This window comes from Myotis daubentonii, chromosome 6 (assembly GCF_963259705.1).
Source record: "Myotis daubentonii chromosome 6, mMyoDau2.1, whole genome shotgun sequence".
Classification (NCBI taxonomy): domain Eukaryota; kingdom Metazoa; phylum Chordata; class Mammalia; order Chiroptera; family Vespertilionidae; genus Myotis; species Myotis daubentonii.
The window spans coordinates 54755501-54776444 of record NC_081845.1 but is presented as its reverse complement, the minus strand read 5'-3'; the positions used below and the strand labels follow the sequence as shown (position 1 = coordinate 54776444).

At 41.8% G+C, this 20944-nt stretch overlaps 1 protein-coding gene and 1 non-coding gene across 2 annotated transcripts in view; one reads left to right on the top strand and one right to left on the bottom strand.

Moving 5' to 3' along the window:
* Nucleotides 1-20944, top strand: part of ZNF292 (zinc finger protein 292) — a 74933-nt gene that overhangs the window by 5266 nt on the left and 48723 nt on the right. The window lies entirely within an intron of this gene.
* On the bottom strand, nucleotides 4403-4528 carry LOC132237845 (U4atac minor spliceosomal RNA). Its single transcript, XR_009453663.1, has one exon. It is a non-coding gene; the product is annotated as a U4atac minor spliceosomal RNA (small nuclear RNA).

The window sequence follows — 20944 nt, the reverse complement described above, 5'->3', positions numbered from 1 at the left end:
AAAACAGAAAAATGGTAATTGGCGTACGATGATTACCCTTTTCATTGGCTAATCAGGGCTATATGCAAAATTAACTGCCAACTAAGATTGGCAGTTAACTGCAACAAGATGGTGGTTAATTTGCATATGTGAGGCACAATGCAGGGAGGCGAAAGGGAAAGCAGGAAGAAGCCCCCTGCCACTGACAGTGATCCGGAAACCCAGGGGGAGCTAAGAGCTGGGGGGCAGGGCAAAGGCGGCCCTGGGGCCGCCTTTGCCCTGCCCCCCAGCCCATGATCGGAGAATCAGGCGCCTTTGCCGCCCTGGACAGTGATAGCAGGAAGTAGGGGTGGAGCCAGCGATGGGAGCTGGACACGGTCGAAGCTGGCAGTCCTGGGAGCTAGGGGTCCCTTGCCTGGGCCTAAAGCGAAGCCCACGATCGCGGGGCCGCTGCAGTCTGCGGGTCCCCGCTGCCCGGGCCAGACGCCTAGGCCAGAGGCGTTAGGCCTGGGCAGGGGCGGAGCCTGCAACCACGGGGAGCTGGGGGTCCCCCTGCCCAGGCCTGACGCCTCTGCCAGAGGCCTCAGCCTGGTCAAGGGGCCGATCTGGTGATTGGTGATCAGAGGGTGATGAGGGTAAAAATCAGGCCTGGGCGGGGGGCGGAGCTGGGGATTGGGGGGATATGATGGTCCCCTTGCCCAGGCCTGAAGCCTGGGGTCAGAGGCGTCAGGCTTGGGCGGGGGGTGGAGCAAGCAATCAGAGGGAGATGGGGGTCCCCTGCCCAGGCATGATTCCTGGGCCAGAGGCCTCAGGCCTGGGCGGGGGGCCAGAGCCAGTGATCAGGGGGAGATGGGGGTCCCCTGTCCAAGCCTGACACCTCTGGCGGAGGCGTCAGGCCTGGGCAAGGGGCCGATCCTGCGATTGGACCGGTGATGGGTGTCAACGCCTGAGGGCTCCCAGTATGTGAGAGGGGGCAGGCTGGGCTGAGGGACACTCTCCCCGACACACACACACACCCAGTGCACGAATTTCGTGCACCGGGCCCCTAGTCAATGATAAGAGAGAATTATTGATTGGCTGCCTCCTGCACGCCCCCTACTGGGGGGGATCAAGCCTGCAACCAGGGCATGTGCCCTTGGCCAGAATCGGAATCTGGGGACCCTTTAGTCCACAGGCCTACGCTCTATCCACTGAGCCAAACCAGCTAGGGCAGTGTCTTTATTTCTGAAATGAGTGCAGTACAGCGGATGGAAGGTTATTTTGGGGGGAAATTTAAACAGCATTCCAACAGAAGAATTGTTCTAAAATGATTTAAAATAAATATTCCTTTGAAAAAGTTCAGCTATTGTATTAGTCAAAGAAGGACGTTTGGAGAGGTATGATGTTTGTTGATAGTATTATATACTGGGCTGGGTGACTGGTTGATTAATACGTGAGTTATGACTTTTACTGGTCGTTTATCTTCTGGTGGCTTGATCATTGTTTTAAGAGGTTGAATTGCAGTTGTGGAAATGTGTGTGTGTGTGTGTATCCCTAAACTTTTTATCGTTTAGTTTGTATAAGCAGTGCTTTTCAACTGGCATAGTACTTTCCCTCTATGTTTCTTTTCTTTGAGGGCATTTCAATATGTGGGCTCAGTTGTTTGGTCATTGCAGTGACTGGGGATTTTGGATGCTAAATTTTCTGAAGTGAACAGACAGTTCCACTCATTGAAATTTATCCCTCTCCCTAAATACCCACAGGGCCCTTTTGAGAAACAGTGAACAGATTGAAAAAATATATTGAGGTTTATTTTTAATCACTATTATCTTTTCATGTTAAGATAATATAGTTTTATTAGAAATGAAGTTAATCTAGACAGGTCCAGGTAAACGCTCTTCAACCATATTTAAATTCACACTGAGCTTGCAAGGTCAAGAAAATTTCTACTTCCTTAGCAGGAATTATAAGCAATTACTAAAACATTTCACTTTTACTAGGTTAAAGAGGGTAGCATATTATTGTCCTAATTGATTCAGATATTTGACCTTTTGATATAATTTAATTCTGTACTTTTAAAAAGCATTTAATGCAAGACTAGGTTTAGATCAGCGGTTCTCGACCTGTGGGTCACAACCCCTTTGGGGGTTGAATGACCCTTTCACAGGAGTCACCTAAGACCATCGGAAAACACATATATAATTACATACTGTTTTTGTGATTAATCACTATGCTTTAATTATGTTCAATTTGTAACAATGAAATTGGGGGTCACCACAACATGAGGAACTGTATTAAAGGGTCGCGGCATTAGGAAGGTTGAGAACCACTGGTTTAGATGTTAGCAGGGGATATAAGGTACAGGAGAAGCTAGTGGTATATAAAACAGTGAGGAAAGATTTAAATATCACTTCAGGGTGTTAGTTGAAGACATGCCAAAAGGTTGTGTACCATTAACTAATAAACTTGCTTTATTTTCTTTTCTCTATTTTTAAAATGTAGTACATTGAAATGACTTTTAAAAATTCAAACACCAAGAAAGGCTGTACAACAAAAACTTCATCTCCTTCCCACACTAGACCTCCAGTCACCTTCCACAAAGATAATCACCTAATAGTTTTGTATGCATATTTCCAGAAATAGTTTGCTCTTCTTTTAAAAAAAAATTTAAAGTCTAGCTGTGGTCGCTCAGTGGTTGAGCGTCGACCTATGAACCAGAAGGTCACAGTTTGATTCTTGGTCAGGGCATATGCCCAGGTTGCTGGCTCTATCCCTGATCGTGCAGGAGGCAGACGATCAATGATTCTCTTGTCATTGATGTTTTTCTCTCTTTAACCTACTCCCTTCCTCTCTGAAATCAATAAGAATATATTTTAAAAAATTAAAGATGAGGACGTACTGTACACTGTATTTTGTTTTTCCCCCCAAAATAGTGTCTTTGAGGTCATTCCATAGCCACCCATGTAAAATCTATAGCTTTCTGTTTTACATTGTATAATTCCAGTCTATGCTTGTGTCTAATTAATTAGTTAATTATTGGTGAATATTTAGAGCAGGGGTGGGGAAAGTCTGGCCCTATAAGGCACTTGAAATCATTTGGTCTGGCCCTGCCAAAGCATTAGGGGTGAGTTAATTAAATGTTTGACCAAATATAGCAGGCTAATTTTTAAGCTGATAGTTTTGTCTGACTCACGAATAATAATATAAATATCCAAATGGCCCAAGGTTCCCCACGCCTGATTTAGAGGAATAATTTAACTTTATGTATGGTAATTTCAATGAGTTCAAAGTAGGAAGTAGGTAGTAGCACTTCAGGTTGGGGTATCAGAACGCTTTACTGAGGAAGTACGATTTTTGCTAGACCTTAGTACCATATTAACTATTCTTTGTGCCGTATTAGTATAAGAAACAAAAATCAAATTAAAACTATTAGGGAGCCACAGAGTATTTAAACTATGTAGTTAAAATATTTCTGTGTATATTTTTGTTTCATCTATTTGATACATGTTGATTCCTTTATTTGCATGTTTTGCTTAGCTTTACTTATAGTGGTAAGGATTTTGAAAATGCTTGAACATTTTCCCTAAAAAACCAGACATTTGTCTTTTGCATATTGGAGGATATCTTACATTAATTTATAGGACACTTCAAATCACAAGAAAAAGATGGCTTTCTTGTTAATTAGTGATAATTACTTTAGGTATTAAGGGAATAATAAGTCATTTAAATTTGAAAAGTTTAGGTAATGCTCAGGGGAAATAATTTTCCAAGTTTTCATAATTAGTATGACTGCATGCTGGCGATAGTAAATTTCACATTCTACCTATTTTAGCAAAGGAAATTTTTTTGCCAAATTTTGCTTGCCCCTCATTCTTGACACTTTTTTGGGTCTAAATTAAAATGGGGGAAGAGAAGATGTATTCTGCAATTTCTCTTCATAATATTTTATGTTATTGACCTGCAAAGCCATGGATTTTTAAAAATATATGTTATTAATACTATATGAAACTGCTACTGTACTTATTTTCCTTGAAATTCTGTCAAGGTTGAGAAATTACCATATTTTCCTCAATTCCCACACATAAATCTAGTTCTTAAAATTAACCAATCAGTATGTGAGTAGCCTCAAAGTTTGCTTTTCATTAATGTTTGTCACACACCCCATTTAACTTTTAACTATGTATTGTTTTCCAAGAGAGCCATTTGATTCATTGTTTCTCTTTTGTTTTGAAAGTTGCAAAGTACATTTCAGTGGGTTAAAAAAAAGATATCTTCTCCACCCTTAATATGTCACATTAAAAAATTTTAATGGTCCCTATGTACATAGACTGTTTGGCCAAGAAGATTTGTTAAAATTCAACCAACTACATTTATTTATTTATTTATTTATTTATTTATTTATTTATTTATTTATTTAAACCAGATTTTTTATTATTTTTTTTATTTTTCCAAAAATTGCACCAAGGTAAAGCAGAGCCCCACCTGATGCGAATGTGTTGTCTAGGTGTTAGCTGTACTGCCTTCACTAGACATTCATTGGATAGTAGTGCAACCCCAGGGAAAGGATGCTTTTAACCAGATATTTAAATTCCTCTTAATGTAAGAGTACTAAGGGAGTTGTAGAGAATTGAAGAGTGGTCCCTTCCTTCTAATAGTTTACAAAATCTGGTGCACATATTAATAGTTAAGCAACAGTATTGGGTAGTAAAATATCTAGTAATAAATATAATAGAGTGTAATGTAAGAGAACTAGAACATTTTGAAATTACTTAATTTAGCTAAAAATTGAGCAGGAAAGGGAAGCACTTTTTACATTGGGTCTTGAATGAATTTGTATAACCAAAAAGTGGGAAGAATGGGAATAAACACTCAGAGAAATAAACAACTGTAGCCCTCATCAGTTTGGCTTAGTAGATAGAGCATTGGCCTGCAGACCAAAGGGTCCTGGGTTCAATTCCAGTCAAGGGCACATACCTTGGTTGCAGGCTCCTCCCCCACCTGGGCTCTGGTCAGGGCATGTGCAGGAGGCAACCAATCAATGTTTCTCTCACGATGTTTTTCTCTCTTCTACCCTCCCTAAAAATTAATGGAAAAATAGCCTCGAGTGAGGATAAACAAAAAAAAGAAAGAAATGAAATTACTGTTCAACCTGGCATCTTGCAGAAAAATGTCAGGGCTCAGGATGAAAAATTATATAGAAAAATCAGACAAAGTGTTTAGGATCCAAAACAAGGACTTTTAATTAATCTTGTAAGTGTAAATAATATGTGGTTACGTTGCCTAAAGGCTCACCCTTACAAATTTGGGATCTATATAATAAAAGCCTAAGTGACCGTAACAGCAGAACGACAAGAACGACCAATCACTATGATGTGAACTGACCACCAGGCGGCAGACACTCAACACAAGAGCTGTCCCCTGGTGGTCAGCGTGCTCCCACAGGGGGAGCGCTGCTCAGCCAGAATCCGGACTCATGGCTGGCGAGCACAGCTGCCACAGCTGGAGCCTCTTCTGACTCCACATTAGCAGGCTGGGATGAGCGCAAGTGGCACGGCACCCGGCCCCTATTCGGGCTCCCCCCTGGCCACCTGACGCTTGGTGCACAGCTACATCCCCCAAGGGGTCCTGGACTGTGAGAAGGCACAGGCTGGGCTGAGGAACACTCCCCCCCCCCCTTCCAGTGCATGAATTTTGTGCACCGGGCTATATATATATATATGTATATATATATATATATACATACATACACACAAAAGTCTAAGTTCGACCATTCAACCAGTCACTGTGACGCGCACTGACCACCAGGGGGCAGACGCTCAATGCAGGAGCTGCCCCCTGGTGGTCAGTGCACTCCCATAGCGGGAGCATCGCTCAGCTGACTGATGGGCACCAGACACCAGGCTCACAGCTGGCGAACGCAGCTACAGGGGCGTGAGCCTCTCTCACGGACACTATTCTGCGCATCCCTCCCCATCCAGACTGGGATTGTGACTGGCATCGGGACTGACTGGGCGTGAGCCCATGGTCACTTCTTGGTCATGGGCGTGCTGGCATCGCCCTAGGACGGGCATGCAGAGACCACAGTGGAGCGGCAGCAAGCCTACTGAGCAGCGGCAGCAGGCACAGAGGGACCAGGATGAGTGGGAGCGGCATGGCGCCTGACCTAGGCTTGGGCTTCTCCCCGGCCGCCTGCCCCTTCGTGCACTACTATATACCTTTGGGAATGTTGGACTGCTGGTTTCGGCCCAATCCCCACAGGCCATGCCAAGGTTCCTCACTGGGGCACGAATCCATGCACCGGGCCTCTAGTATTGAAATAAAATTAAGTTCAGAATGTTAGAAGCTTTGCTTTGTTTTGAAGTAGTTTGTATCCATTATTGCCATGTAACATACTATCCCAAAACTTAATGGCTTTAAAAGAATGAATGTTTTTATTACTATTCTCAAGTCTTTGGCTCTGTTAGGTGGTTCTGCAATTAGCTGGTAGGTTGTTTGGGTCTGGCTCAGTGGTCCCAAATGGTCTAGCTTAGCAGTCACCAACCTTTCAGACCTCGCGGACCACCAGTGGTCTGCAGACCACCAGTTGGCGACTGCTGGTCTAGCTCATATGTCTTGTGGTTGTCCAATGGGTTGTAGAAGGGCCTCATTTAGGTTGTAGAGTGGCTCATCTCTGCCCCACTCTTATCCTCTAGTCTGGATTTCTTTTCATGACAGCAAGAAAGCAAGTTATAGGGCACAGCTGCTTTTCCAGGCTCTGCTTGCGTCCTCTTTGCCATTGTCCCATTGGCTACATCAAGTGGTCAAACCCAGCCTCTTTGTGGGCACAGGGAGATGTGATTCTTTAGGCACCACTGATTTTTAAAGAGAGTAGAAGGGAGAGAGAGAGCAGAGAGAAACATCGATGTGAGAGGACACATTGATTGGTTGCCACCTGCATGTGCCCTGACTGGGCCCGGATTGAGCCAGCAACTGAGGTACAGGCCGACGCTCTAACCACTGGGAAAACCGGCTATCGCTAATGTTATTTTCAAAGTAATGACAATAGATGACTTGAAAATTACAGGATTATTAATGCTTTAAAATTATTCTAGGCTATTATCATCAAACATGTTTCTAAAGTAGTCTCTTAAGTGTAAATGAAAATGTCACTTTATATTACAACAATCATTTTAAATAACTATGTCTTTGATCAGTTCTTTTAACACCAACAAAGGTTTATATCATATCTATTTCAAGGATAAAGCAACAAAAAGTTATAAGGAGCATGCGATGGGTTGCAATAGACAATTTTGTTAAAATTAAAACCAGCATCAGCATCCCAAGCCTTTAATTCACAGTATCTAATGGGCTGTCAAGCAAACTATATATGAAAGAATCTAGAGTGTAGGCTTTTTCATCAAGTAAAACGATCTATAAAAGATTTTTGGGGTGGGGGGAGTCTCAAACACAAACAACACGGAGTGCTGAGCACTTTGCATATTATGATGCTGGAAGTACATAGTAAATGTTAGCTATTAATGCATTTAAGAGGACTAGGTCTGAAATTTTCCCTCATAAAAGAATACTAATCTTGGTGTTAGTAAAATACTCTTTAGTTTCTTGTCATCTAGGTAGTAGTTTTCAAACTTAAAAAAAATTAGGGGGACACCCTTCCCCCCAAAATCTTACCTGGTAGCCTAATCTATACAGCAGAAAAGTTACCGCTCAAGAACAGTTTGACAAGTTCTAATCTAGAATATAACAGCATCACTGCTAGAGGATGTAAGGGAGTTTAAGCATACTTCTGACATTTTCTTCTTAAACAGGGGTTTTTCTTATTTTTCCTCATTCGAATTTTTTCTTCTGTGTACTTTCCCAAAGATAATGAATGCTTTTGTTATAGAAATGTAATAAAGCCATTCATTACTGAAGACTTTCATATATTTTATTTTATTTTGTAAAACTTTTAATTGTGCTGCTTACTCTTGTCTTACATACTAAGCCACATTAAATAAACTTATTTTCTTGAACCTGAGGTTTAAAATAATTTTATTTCTCTGGAAGCATGGCACTTGACGTGCATATAGTATGAATAGAGAAATTGTACCTTATGAGAGGAACAATAAATATTAAGTACTAAAACTTATGCACACAGTTCCACAGATATACCCAGCTAATGTTTATTCTTTCTGAAAATTTATTAAGAAGATCTAGGCATATGCATTCTTCCAAATCATCTTCATCTTATATTTTCTCTGGATCTTTCATTTTCTTCCTTGGGTTTCCAAAGAAGAGGCAGTTTTCTGGAAAGTGGATCTTTTTCTCTGTGCACTTGATCCTCTCTCCCTCGGAGAACCTTTCCACTTTGTCTTCATCAGTTTTCTTTCCATCATTCCTATCCTTTATAGATACGCATGTCTCTCTCTCTCTCTCTTCTGTTTGATAATCTATGTTTAGATTTCTCCCTTTTCTCTAACCCCTTCTCTCTACCTATGAGACTTATCCTAAAAGATACTTTCTTTAACTCTTGTTCCCTAATCTTTATAGCCAGACTTTTTAGAAAGGTATATTGCCATCATTTCTTACCTTTCATTGCAGCTTGGACTGTGTCTGTCACCACACATAAAATGTTCTTTTAAAGGTCCCTTGCTTGGCATATCTATAATAAATACTTAATTAACTGTAGGCCTGAGTAGCAATCCAACAGCTCTGACTACTTCATGCCTACATAACGTTAAAGAAAAGTCCATTGTCAGCATTTAAAAAGCCATGTTTTTATGTTGAAATGAGGATGTTTGGCCTCTTTTGGAAAATCAGAAGATAATGGTAATATTGGACTCACAGTTACAGGCTGAAGTTGCTGCCAGCTTAAACCCTCCCTCTTGGCATTTTAAAATATTTGTGACCTTGCCCTAGCCAGTTTGGCTCAGTGGTAGAGCATCGGCCCGAGGATTGAAGGGTCCTGGGTTTGATTCTGGTCAAGGGCTTGTACCTTGGTTGCAGGCTCCATCCCCGGCCCTGGTCTGGGCATGTGCAGAGGCAACCAATCAGTGTGTCTCTCTCACATTGATGTCTTTCTCCCTCCCTTCCACTGTCTCTAAAAATCAATGGAAAAATATTTTTAGGTGAGGATTAAGTTTGTCTCCCTTCAGTTTATTTACACTGCTCTCCTGATTCTGTTATCTGCGTGACTGCTCCATAGTTGTCTTCTGTAAAGGAAAAACTTTTTTCTTTCCTATGTAGGGAAAACCCCAGTTCTTTCCTACTGTTTCTTCCCTGTGAGTCTGCTTTACTACTCACAAAACACTACTAGTCACCAAATATATGAGGACTTTCCTGTAACAACTAGAAGTCTCTGACACCAGCTGGGTGCTCTACAATTTAATTCAATTCTGACACTGTCACCTGAAGTGTCAGACAGATCTCACAGGTTGAGCTCAGTCCCATATGATTACCGCACCCCGACCCCACTTCAGAGGCCAGTCACAAGCCCAGATAATCAACAGTGTTTCTGACTAAATTAGCTATACATCTGAGGTTACCACAACTCCCTCCTCAGTTTGATTAATTTGCTAAAGTGGCTCACAGAACTTGGGGAAAGATTTACTGTGCTTATGTTTATTACTTTATTAAAGGACGCATTAAAGAGCCCTGGCCGGTGTGACTTGGTTGGAGCATTGTCCCGTACACCAAAAGGTTGGGGGTTTGCTTCCCAGTCAGGGCACATACCTAGGTTGCGAGTTTGATTCCTGGTAGGGGACATGCAGGAGGCAGCCACTTGATACTGCACTCTCACATCGATGTTTCTCTCTCTTGCTCTCTCTCACTTTCTCTCCCTTTCTCCTTCCCTCTCTAAAATCAATAAAAACATCCACAGGTGAGTAATTAAAATAAGAAGGATGTGATAAACAATGGTGCTGGCCAGTGTGGTGCAGTTAGTTGGGTGTCTTCCAGTGCACCAGGAGGTTGCAGGTTCAATTCCCGGGCATGGGTCAAGGGCACATGCCTGGGTTGCGGAATTGTTTCCCCATAGGGGGTGTGCAGGATACAGCTGATTGATGTTGCACTCCCACAATGATGTTTCTCTCTCTCCCCCTTTCTCTATCTCTAAATATTAATAAATTAAAAAAGAAGAATACAGATGAACAGCTAAAGAGATATATACGCCCTAGCTGGTTTGGCTCAGTGGATATAGCGTTGGCTTGCAGACTCAAGGGTCCCGGGTTCGATTCTGGCCAAGGGCATGTACCTTGGTTGCGGGCACACACCCACTAGGGAGTGTGCAGGAGGCAGCTGATCGATGTTTCTCTCTCATCGATGTTTCTAACTCTCTATCCCTCTCCCTTCCTCTCTGTGAAAAATCAATAGAATATATATTTTAAAAAAAAGAGAGAGAGAGATAGGGCAAGGTTTGGGAGAGTCCCAAGGGCAGCAGCTTCTCTGTCCCTGTAGAGTTGAGGTACATTACCCTCTCCCTGTGAAGTATTCGCCCACCTGGAAGCTCTGTGAACCCTACACTATTAGCTTGCTCAGATAGGCATAATTATTAACTCCATTTCCAGCCCTTCTTCCATCTCTAGAGCAGTGGTTTTCAACCTTGGCTGCACATTAGAATCACCTGGGAATCTTTTTAAAATCGTGATTTCTGGGCCTCATCCTCCGGAAATTCTGATTCTTTGTTACTAATGTTATGGCCCCACCCCATAACAAAGAAACAGAATTTCCGGAGGATGAGGCCCAGAAATCAGGATTTTAAAAAGATTCCCAGGTGATTCTAATGTGCAGCCAAGGTTGAGAACCACTGCTCTAGAGGATTGGGAATGGGACTGAAACTCCCAAGCTTTTAATAATGACTTGGTTGTCTGGTGATTAATACTCCTTCTCCAGGATGCTGGCCCACAACAAACAAAAATGCTTTTATCTCTTATCACTTAGGAATTTACAGGGTTTTAGAAGTCCTACATTAGGAATGGGGTCAAAGACAAATATTAGAACAAGATGCTGCTTGTGTTAGCACTTCAGAATTACAAAGGTTTTAGGAGCTCTGTGCCAGGAACCAGGGGCAGAAACCAATATATATTTTTTCTATTGTCTCATGTCTTCACTCACTCTTCCTTTCACCTGCTGGCAGCACACAGTAATTATTAGCTAGTCTATATACACTGAATGGCCAGATTATTATGACCACCCCATCCATACTTTGTTGGGCCACCTTTTGCCTTCAATACTGCGGCAGTTCTTGGCATTGACTCCACGAGATGTTGAAAGGTGATGCGAGGAATCTGACACCATGCCTGATGAATAGCACTGTCCACTTCTGTGAGATTTGATGATGGTGGAACCAGCTGCCTGATGGCTCTTTTAACTTCATCCCACAAGTGCTCAATTGGATTGAGATCTGGTGATTGTGGGGGCCACTTAAGCAAGGTAAAGTCTCCCTCATGTTCTTGAAACCACTCCTACACAATACGAGCACCGTAGCATGGCGCATTGTCTTGTTGGAAGAAGCCATCTCCATTGGGATACACCATCAACATGATAGGATGAACTTGATCAGCAACGATACTTAGGTATGTTGTGCTATTCAGACGTTGTTCCACACGAATTAAAGGGCCCAAATCATGCCAGGAAAACATGCCCCAAACCATAACACTGCCCCCACTAGCTTGAAGGTTTGTACTCATGCATGTGGGGTGCATGCTTTCATGCTGTTTCCGCCAAATTCTCACTCTGCCATCTGCATGATGCAACTGGAAACGTGATTCATCGGACCACATGACTTTTTTCCAATGCTCGACTGTCCAATCCTTGTGTTCCTGTGCGAATTGGAGACGTTTTGTCTTGGTAACTGCAGACAGCAAAGGTGTTCCAACAGGCCTTCAGCTTCCATATCCCATACGATGCCGTGTACAGCTAATTTGCCTACAAACATCAGGTGGTCATAATAACCTCGCCACTCGCCAAAACCAGTTCTGGCTCAGTGGATAGAGCATCTGAAAGGTCCCAGGTTCGATTCCAGTCAAGGGCCTGTACCCCCAGTGGGAGATGTGCAGGAGGCAGCTGATCGATGTTTCTCTTTCATCGATGTTTCTAACTCTCTCTCTCCCTTCCTCTCTGTAAAAAATCAATAAAATATATTTAAAAAAATAATCTGGCCACTCAGTGTATATAAAAACCTAAGCGACCATTCGATCAGTAGCTATGACGCGCACTGACCACCAGGGGGCAGACCTCAACCCATAGGCATGGAAACGTGGAACTGACTGATGAATCTCAGAGGAAAGGGGGAAGGGGAGGGCGGGAAGAGATTAGACAAAGATCTTATATGCATACTAGAGGCTCAGTGCATGGATTCGTGCACCAGTGGGGTCCCTCAGCCTGGCGTGTGGGGATTCAGCCAAACCCTTACACCGGGCTTCTAACAACCCCTGAGGGGTCCCAGATTGTGTGAGGGCATAGGCCAGGCCGAGGGATCCCATGGGCCTCCAGTATTAATATATTTTAAAAGGACTAAATTCAAAATTTCTGTGTGTGTGTGTGTGTGTGTGTGTGTGTGTGTGAGAGAGAGAGAGAGAGAGAGAGAGAGAGAGAGAGAGAGAGAGATTTTCCTCAATGTGGTTTTCTTCTTTTCACTCTTCATTAGTGAAACAACAGTTTTCCCTAACCCATTTTGGCATCTGACCACAGGACTCCCTCAAGTGGCTCATACTGTCCTGGTTGATAACCCATGCTTTACATACTAATCTTAAGTAGTCATCTACTCTGACAGCATCCCCTGTATCTCACTCTGGATAGGATTTCCACGTGTTCATTGTTTTAGACATTGTCACTTGTCTTAGCTTTTGGCTCCTACTTGCAACCACTTGTGAAACTCTTCCACTCAGATATTCATGTCTGATATTGAACTCATCTACTCCCCCACCCTCCACCAAAAAGAAAGCCTGTTGGTATTGGTGACAGCCCGACCTCCCCCAAATTTAAGTTTTTAAATCTTCAATCACTTTTAGCTCCCCCTTCTTTCACCTCCACAGCCCAATCGCCAAATTCACTCATTCACTGTTTACTGTTTCCTTTTCTGGTTAGATCTTCAACAAGAAAATTCAACAAAAACTGTTTTTTTTAATGAAGGTACTTTTCTGTCCTCTATTCTCTTCTCCAGCCTATCCTCTTCTGTATTATTACTAAGATTATCAGTTATCTTTTCAAAAAAAACAGGTATCAGATTCTGTCCTTAAAGACTTCAAAAGGCAGCACAATGTTGAAGAGTTCAGATTCTGGATTGGACACCATGAGCTGAAATCCCATTGCTCAGTTTCAACTATGGGCTCAGTTTCTCAACCTATTAAATGATAATACCTACTTCATAGGGTTGTGGGGATTAAATGAGACATTAGCATGGTGCCCATCACATAAGTAAACACTACATAAATGCTATTCTCTGAAAAATAAAATTTAAGCTAACTAATAGCCTTATTTATATTCAAGGACTCCCAGTATGCCAGCATGGCTGATTGGCAGCCATATCTCTTACTTCCTTTGTAGCATTGGGCCTTTATAGTCTGTTTTTACAGTATAGTTTACACATGCTTCCATACCTCTGCTTTGGCTGTAGCTCTCTCCTTTAGTGTTTCCTTCTTTTATCAATCCCATTTCTACACATTTCTTTCCCTCAATCTGTGATAAGATTATTGTATATTATTACATTTTTCATGAGGCTTTCCTATAGTAATCCTGAATAGATTTAATAATGTATGCTTCATCCTTTTTTATTGGACGGTGTGTATTTTTCTGGTTTTTATCATAGCTTCTCTGTGTTATGACTGTATTCCCATTGGAGCTATTTAAAAGAAGGAGCCAGGCCTTATTTTACTGAATGGCAAGTAATTAAATTTCATTGAATGATTGTCTCCTCTTTTTTCCTTGAATAGGTGTTTTTTGGAGGGAGGAGTTTTCTGGTCATAAGAGTCCATTACTAACTGAAATTAGGTTTCTTATGACCACTCTTGTTTCATCTCAGTTCTGACATTGGGTGGTACCTATGTTCAGGGCAGGCAAGGATTCAGTTTGATCAAATATATATAGTTCTTATAAAGCAAACGTGAGTGTATGAGAGGAAGGAGAGAGAGAGAAACTCATTTAATCATCAACAATCCTCTTCAGTAGGTAGTTACTAACTCTGTTTATATATAGAGACTGCTGAAGCACAGATAACTATAATAACTTGCCCAAATCAAGTAACTAGGATTTAATTTTCAAAAAACAAAACAAGCAAAAGCAAAACCCAAACTAAGTAAAACATTGTTTTTCATAGGTTACTGATTGTGGAAATTTGTTTTATAGGGTACAAAGGGTATTTACAATATTAATCACTTGAAACTAAACTTCAGAAAGAAGAACAATGAATTGGTTAATCCAAGATGGTGGCATAGGTAAAGACCTGTACTTGGTGCCTCCCACAACCATATCAAAATTACAACTAAAATACATGACAACTATCATCCAGAACCATGGGAAACCTGGCTGAGTGGAAGAACTACAACTAGAGAAATAAAGAAGAAAGAGCATTGAAACTGGTAGGAGGTGCGGAGGCGTGACGGTTCAGAGGTATGGAAGGGGCTGGCACCCAGTGTGCCACTTTTTAATCAGGGGAGGCGATATAAGCTCCCGCGTGCTCCTGAGCTCCGGTGCCAGGCGACACTTTGGTGGACCCAGACACATATGGTGAGAAACTGGACTGTCAGGCATCGGGGCAGGAATGCGGGGGCAGCTTTCTTCCAGACGGAGGTACACGCAGCAGCAGTCAGACCTCTCCGTGCAGGACTGACTGGCAACCATTGCTGTTTGCTCTGCCCTCAAGACTCCCTGAGACCCCACCCCACCCAATTTACAACCCTACCCAAGCTGCGCAGTGGCTTTTGCATAAGAATGGCCTGTCCTTTCTCAGCCTAAAACCTGTCAAACTGCAGTTGGGTCTGGGAGCCCCAAAGCTATCTAAAGAAGGCAAAGGCAAGCACTGCAGCAGCCTGCCTTGCTTCACAGCTGGGCCTCATCTGGGCACTTTCAAACCCCATACAAAAAGGAGGAATCTGCAGATCTCTCTGTAGCTCCTGCTGGGTGGCCGCAGGCAATGGCTGACTTTGCACCTCCTTGGAGATTCAAGAGCCAGTGTACCCAGTGGTCAGTATGAGACCATATCAGATTACAACTCTTAACATCCATAAGTGACATACTCAAGGGGCAGACTCAGTGAGCACCAAAGCCCCACTGAAGCAAGTCCTGCCCCATAAGGGTGTCTCCTGCACAGCAGCACTTCCACTGTAGACACAGCTGGTCCTCACAGCTAATTGGCCTGAAGGTAAACAAACACAGGGAAGCAGCCAAAATGCAGAGACAAAGAAACGTGTCACAAATGAAAGAAATGGAAGAAAGCAAACTACTAGATATAGAGTTCATAACCACACTTATAAGGTTACTCAAGAATCTTCTAGAAAGCTTCGAGAAACTTAGTGAGACCTTCGAGGAGCTAATACCTTCAAAGATCTTAGTGAGAATGCCAAAAAGAAAGGAAAAGAAAAGGAATAGGACCAGTCAGAAATTAAGCATACACTGACTAAAATAAAGAATAATACAGAGATTCAACAGTAGAGTAGAGGATCCCAAGAATCAAGTCAACGATTTGAAATACAAGGAAGCAGAAAACACCCAACCGGAAGAGCAAAAAGAAAAAAATCCAAAAATATGAAGATAGTGTAAGGAGCCTCTGGGACAACTTCAAGCGTACCAACATCCAAATTATGGGGTGCCAGAAGAAGAGAGAGAGTAAGATATTGAAAACCCATTAGAAGAAATAATGACAGAAAACTTCCCCTACCTGGTGAAAGAAATAGACTTAAAAGCCCAGGAAGTGCAGAGAACCCCAAACAAGAGGAATCCAAAGAGGACCACACCAAGACACATCATAATTAAAATGCCAAGAGCAAAAGACAAAGAGAGACTCTTAAAAGCAGCAAGAGAAAAAAAGTCAGTTACCTACAAGGGAGTACCCATACTACTGTCTGCTGATTTCTCAACATAACTATGCAGGCCAGAAGGGACTGGCAAGATATATTCAAAGTGATGAATAGCAAGAACCTACAACCAAGATTACTTTACCCAGCAAAGCTATCATTTAGAATTGAAGGTCAGACAAAGAGCTTCACAGATAAGAAAAGGCTAAAGGAGTTCATCACCACCAAACCAGTATTATATGAAACTAGAGGCCAGTGTGCAAATTCATGTACCAGTGGGGTCCCTCAGCCTGGCCTGCGGGATCGGGCCAAAACTGGCTCTCCAACATCCCCCGAGGGGTCCCAGATTGTGAGAGGGCACAGGCCAGGGCTGAGGGACCCCACTGGTGCACGATCGGGGCCAGAGACACGGGAGGTTGGCCAGCTGGGGAGGTACTGCAGGGGGCTCCAGGGCATGTCTGGCTCATCTCACTCAGTCCCGATTGGCCAGACCTCAGCAGCAAGCTATCCTACCAGTCAGAGCGTCTGCCCCCTGGTGGTCAGTGCACATTATAGTGACTGTCAGCTGGTCAACTCTCTGCCCCCTGTTGGTCACTGCACATCATAGTGAGCGGTTGAGCGGCCTTAGCATATTACACTTTGATTGGGTGAAAGGTGGACCCGTCAACCGGACACTTAGCATATTAGGCTTTTATTATATAGGATGCTGAAGGGTATTCTTTAAGAAGAGGTGGAAGAAGGAAAAGGTAAAGATACAAATTATGAACAACAAAGTGACAACAAATACATATCAACAAGTGAATCTAAAATTCAAGTGAATAAAACATCTTATGAACAGAATAAACTGGTGAATGTAATAGAATCAGGGACATGGAAATGGAGTGGACTGACAATTCTCAGGGGGGAAGGGGATGGGGGTGCGGGAAGGGATGGGACAAAGATCTTATATGCATGTATGCAGAACCTATGGACACAGACAGTGGGGTGGCGAGGGCCTGAGGTGGGGTGGGAACCAGGTGGAGGGGAGCTGGGGCGGGGGGGGGGGGGGGAGGGACATCTGTAATAATAGGAACAATAAAGATCTAAAAAAAAAAATAACAATAGCCTTACTAAAAAAAAAATGTTTTAGTGTTCTTTGTTTAGCAGTAGTGGGAATTAGTTTGAGATTTTTTAAGTAATACGTGGATCTTTTAAAAGTAATCAGTACATATGTATGACCTACAATGAGAGCAACTTGAAGAAATCTGTTTCTGATCTCCAATCATAATTTTTTATTTTATTGCACTAATTTTTAAAAATCTGCATTTCTTAAGTGTTTGGCCTCTTTGTAGGTGCAAAGATGTACTTAAAATCCATGGGGAACGGTAGGGTCTACATCAGTGGTCTTTAAACTGCTTTTAATTGGGTATTATTCTAGTAAACATTTGAATATGAAACCTCAATATGGGAATGCTTAATTATAAGTCATATATACACACTTATGCATACATATGTAGTTTCAGTTTATATAGTTTACTCTGTTTATTAAATAATAAAGTTTTAAGAGAAGGGGGTGTGGGAGATAGAAGAGAGAAAAGGGAGGATAAACGGTGATGGAAGGAGACTTGGCTTGGGGTGGTAAACACACAATACACTAGACAGATGATGTATTGTAGAATTGTACACCTGAAACCTTTGTAATTTTATTAGCTGTTGTCACCCCAATAAATTCAATAAAAAGGAGTTTTAGGTAAAAATATATCCCCACGCCCCTGTACTTTATTGTATACTCTCTCTTTGGAAACCACAGTTTATAGTGCTGTAGGTAGCTGAAGTTTCTGAAATATATTGTTAAATAACTGCCTGAGCTATTTTTACCCATTTTCAGAGTGTAATGGAGAAGTGACAGCAGTGAGCCAATCAGATTTTTTTGAAACTTTTAGTCAAATTTAATGTAATATATACTTACAGTTTATTGCTTCTGTCATGCCTTATCCTTTATGTAGATCCCTGAGTATTGAGTGTGGCAGTTATCAGATTCCCTTCCAGCTCTAAATCAACTCTTTATAACTTGCTCTGCAATATTGGCTTGACCCTGCAGGCATCTATGTTGTGTGAAGTTAAGCTTTGTCAATAGAGGATGCCTAAGGAACTTTACGCAAGCTAGGGGCTTCTGTTTTTGTTTCTTGTTCCTACTGCATGGCTGCAAGTGGCACAGATATATGGCCATTCAGGTGGATGCCGAGTGGACAGATTTTTGTGAGCTCACAGCCCCAACTTAGTGACCACTTCATCAGTTTTCCTGACATGGGCATTGCATACCCCAAACCTCATGTCTCCTGATGGAAAGCCACCAGTCAACATCCTAGCTCCTCATGCATGCCTGTGGTGTCACAGATGGTTGTTTCCCCTGGCCCTTCCTATGCAGATGCTGCTGGCAGTCAGGTTCTCAGTGTCCTAACTCCCATTGTGTGCTCACCCACCATCCTCTTTGGCCCAGCCCAACCTGGAGAACAACTTTGCACTCCAGTAGATTGCAACCATATCTTCTCCAACAAGGTCCAAAACCTAGCTTTGGGGAAGGGCACTCTTCCAGATTTGTATGTTCCTTGGATACTGCAGCTGATCAATGATTCTCTCTCATCATTGATGTTTCTATTGCTCTCCCTCTCCCTTCTTCTCTGAAAACAATAACAAATATATATTTTTTTAAAATGCGATGAAGTGGAGTTTCCTTCTAAAAAAGGTCTCTAGAGCTACTAAAAATTTGTATTTACGCAATAGTTGATAAAACTATTTCTCTGGATTGTATAAGAAGGGAGACAGGGATCACTGATAAGACATGGTAAATGATGTTAATCAGACTTGGCTTTCTCCCCTGCTTCATCAGAGTCTGGACTCTCCTCGTTTTTAGTTTCTCTGTTTTCTGCGGGTAGCTTCCTTAGTTTTTTGGTTAGCCACTAGACTGGTTTCCCTTTGCTTCCCTTTCCCCTTTTGTTTTGCACCTTTTTTTTTTTTTTTTGTCTGCAAATTTGTCCTATCCTGCTGCCTTTTTTGGCTTTGTTTCCACTTTTGCAGGTTTTTAGTTAGAAACCTCTGGGCAGAGCTGGCCTTGCTCCTGGGAATCCTGGCTAGGGAGCCTTCCAGCCATGCACTGAGTACCCTAACTAAGTTCGAGAGCTGGGCTGCCTGGCTGCTGCTGCTCCTCCTCCTGCCTCCCCAGCTGCTGGGACCTGCGGTTGACAGATTTTAAACCAGTATTCTAAGTTTCCAGAAATATTTAAACATTGTATATATCCAAAGGTTATTTTAAAATTAGTTTTTAGGATATCAATATTCTTAACTTTTTTGCATTATGTAAGAAAAATTTTTAAATGTAGATTAACACACAGCCAGCTGTATTATCCTTTTAATTATTTTAGAAAGTTTAGTTCCGTTGTCTTTCAAGTAAAAAAGCCAAATATCAAGTTTGAAAATGGACATAATAATGAGGGATTTAAAAAAAATTTTTTATTGTTGAAAGTATTACATATGTCCCCCTTCGTCCCCTTCTAGCCCGCCCCAGGTCTTCACCACTCTATTGTCTGTGTCCATGGGTTATGCATATATGCATACAAGTTCTTTGGTTGATCTGTTTTCACCCACCCATTCTTCTAGTCTTTGGATCTCTTTTGTTCATCAGTTTATTTTGTTCATTAGATTCCACATATGAGTGAGATCATGTGATACTTGTCTTTATTTGGCTTATTTCACTTAGCGTAATACTCTCTAAGTCCCTCCATGCTGTCTCAAAGGGTAAGAAATCTTCATTTTTAGTGCTGCATTGTATTCCATGGTATACATATACCACAGTTGGGTTTTTTTTGCCACTCATCTACTGATGGGCACTTGGGCTGTTTCCAGATCTTAGTAATTGTAAATTGCGCTGCTATATAAACATAGGGGTACATACATTCTTTCTAATTGGTGTTTCGGGTTTTCTAGGATATATTTCTAGAAGTAGGATCACTGGTCAAATGGCAGTTCCATATTTAATTTTTTGAGGAAACTCCATACTGTTTTCCATAATAGCTGCATTCCCACCAGCAGTGTACTAGGGTTCCCTTTTCTCCACATCCTCACCAGCACTTTTCATTTGTTGATAGTAGCCATTCTGACTGGTGTGAGTTGATACCTCATTGTTGTTTTAATTTGCATCTCTCTAATAGTCAATGACTTTGAGCATTTTTTCATATGTCCCTTGGCCATATGTATGTCCTCTTTGGAGAAGTGTCTGTTTAGGTCCTTTGCCTGTTTTTTAATTGGATTGTTTGTCTTCTGTTTGTTAAGTTGTATGAGTTTCCTTATATATTTTGGATATTAAACCTTAATCAGATGTATCATTGCCAAATATGTTCTCCCATATTGTGGACTGACTCCCTTTTCATTTTGTTGATTGTTTCTTTTGCTGTGCAGAAGCTTTTTATTTTGATGCAGTCCCATTTGTTTATTTTCTCCTTAGTTTCCTTTGCCCTAGGAGATGTACCCGCAAGCATATTGCTATGACATATGTTTGATATTTTGCTACCTATGGTTTTTTCTAAGATTTTTATGGTTTTACTACTTACATTTAAGTCTTTTATCCATTTTGAGTTTATTCTTGTGTATGGTTTAAGTTGGTGGTCTAGTTTCAGTTTTTGGTATGTATCCTTTCCATTTCCCCAACACCATTTATTGAAGAGACTATCTTTACTCCATTGTATGCTCTTGCCTCCTCTGTCAAATATTAATCGAATATAATGGCTTGGGTCGATTTCTGGGGTCTCTGTTCTGTTTCCATTGATCTATATGTCTGTGTTTTCTCTTGTCTTTTTTATAATAGCCATTTCAACAAGTGTGAGATGATATCTCATTAATTATTTTTAGATAAGGACTCTTTTTTTTAAAATCCTTGAGGATATGTTTGTGTGTGTTTTTAATTGATTTTAGTGAGAGAGAGTAAAGGAGGGGGAGAGAGAGAATATTGATTGGTTGCCTCTTGT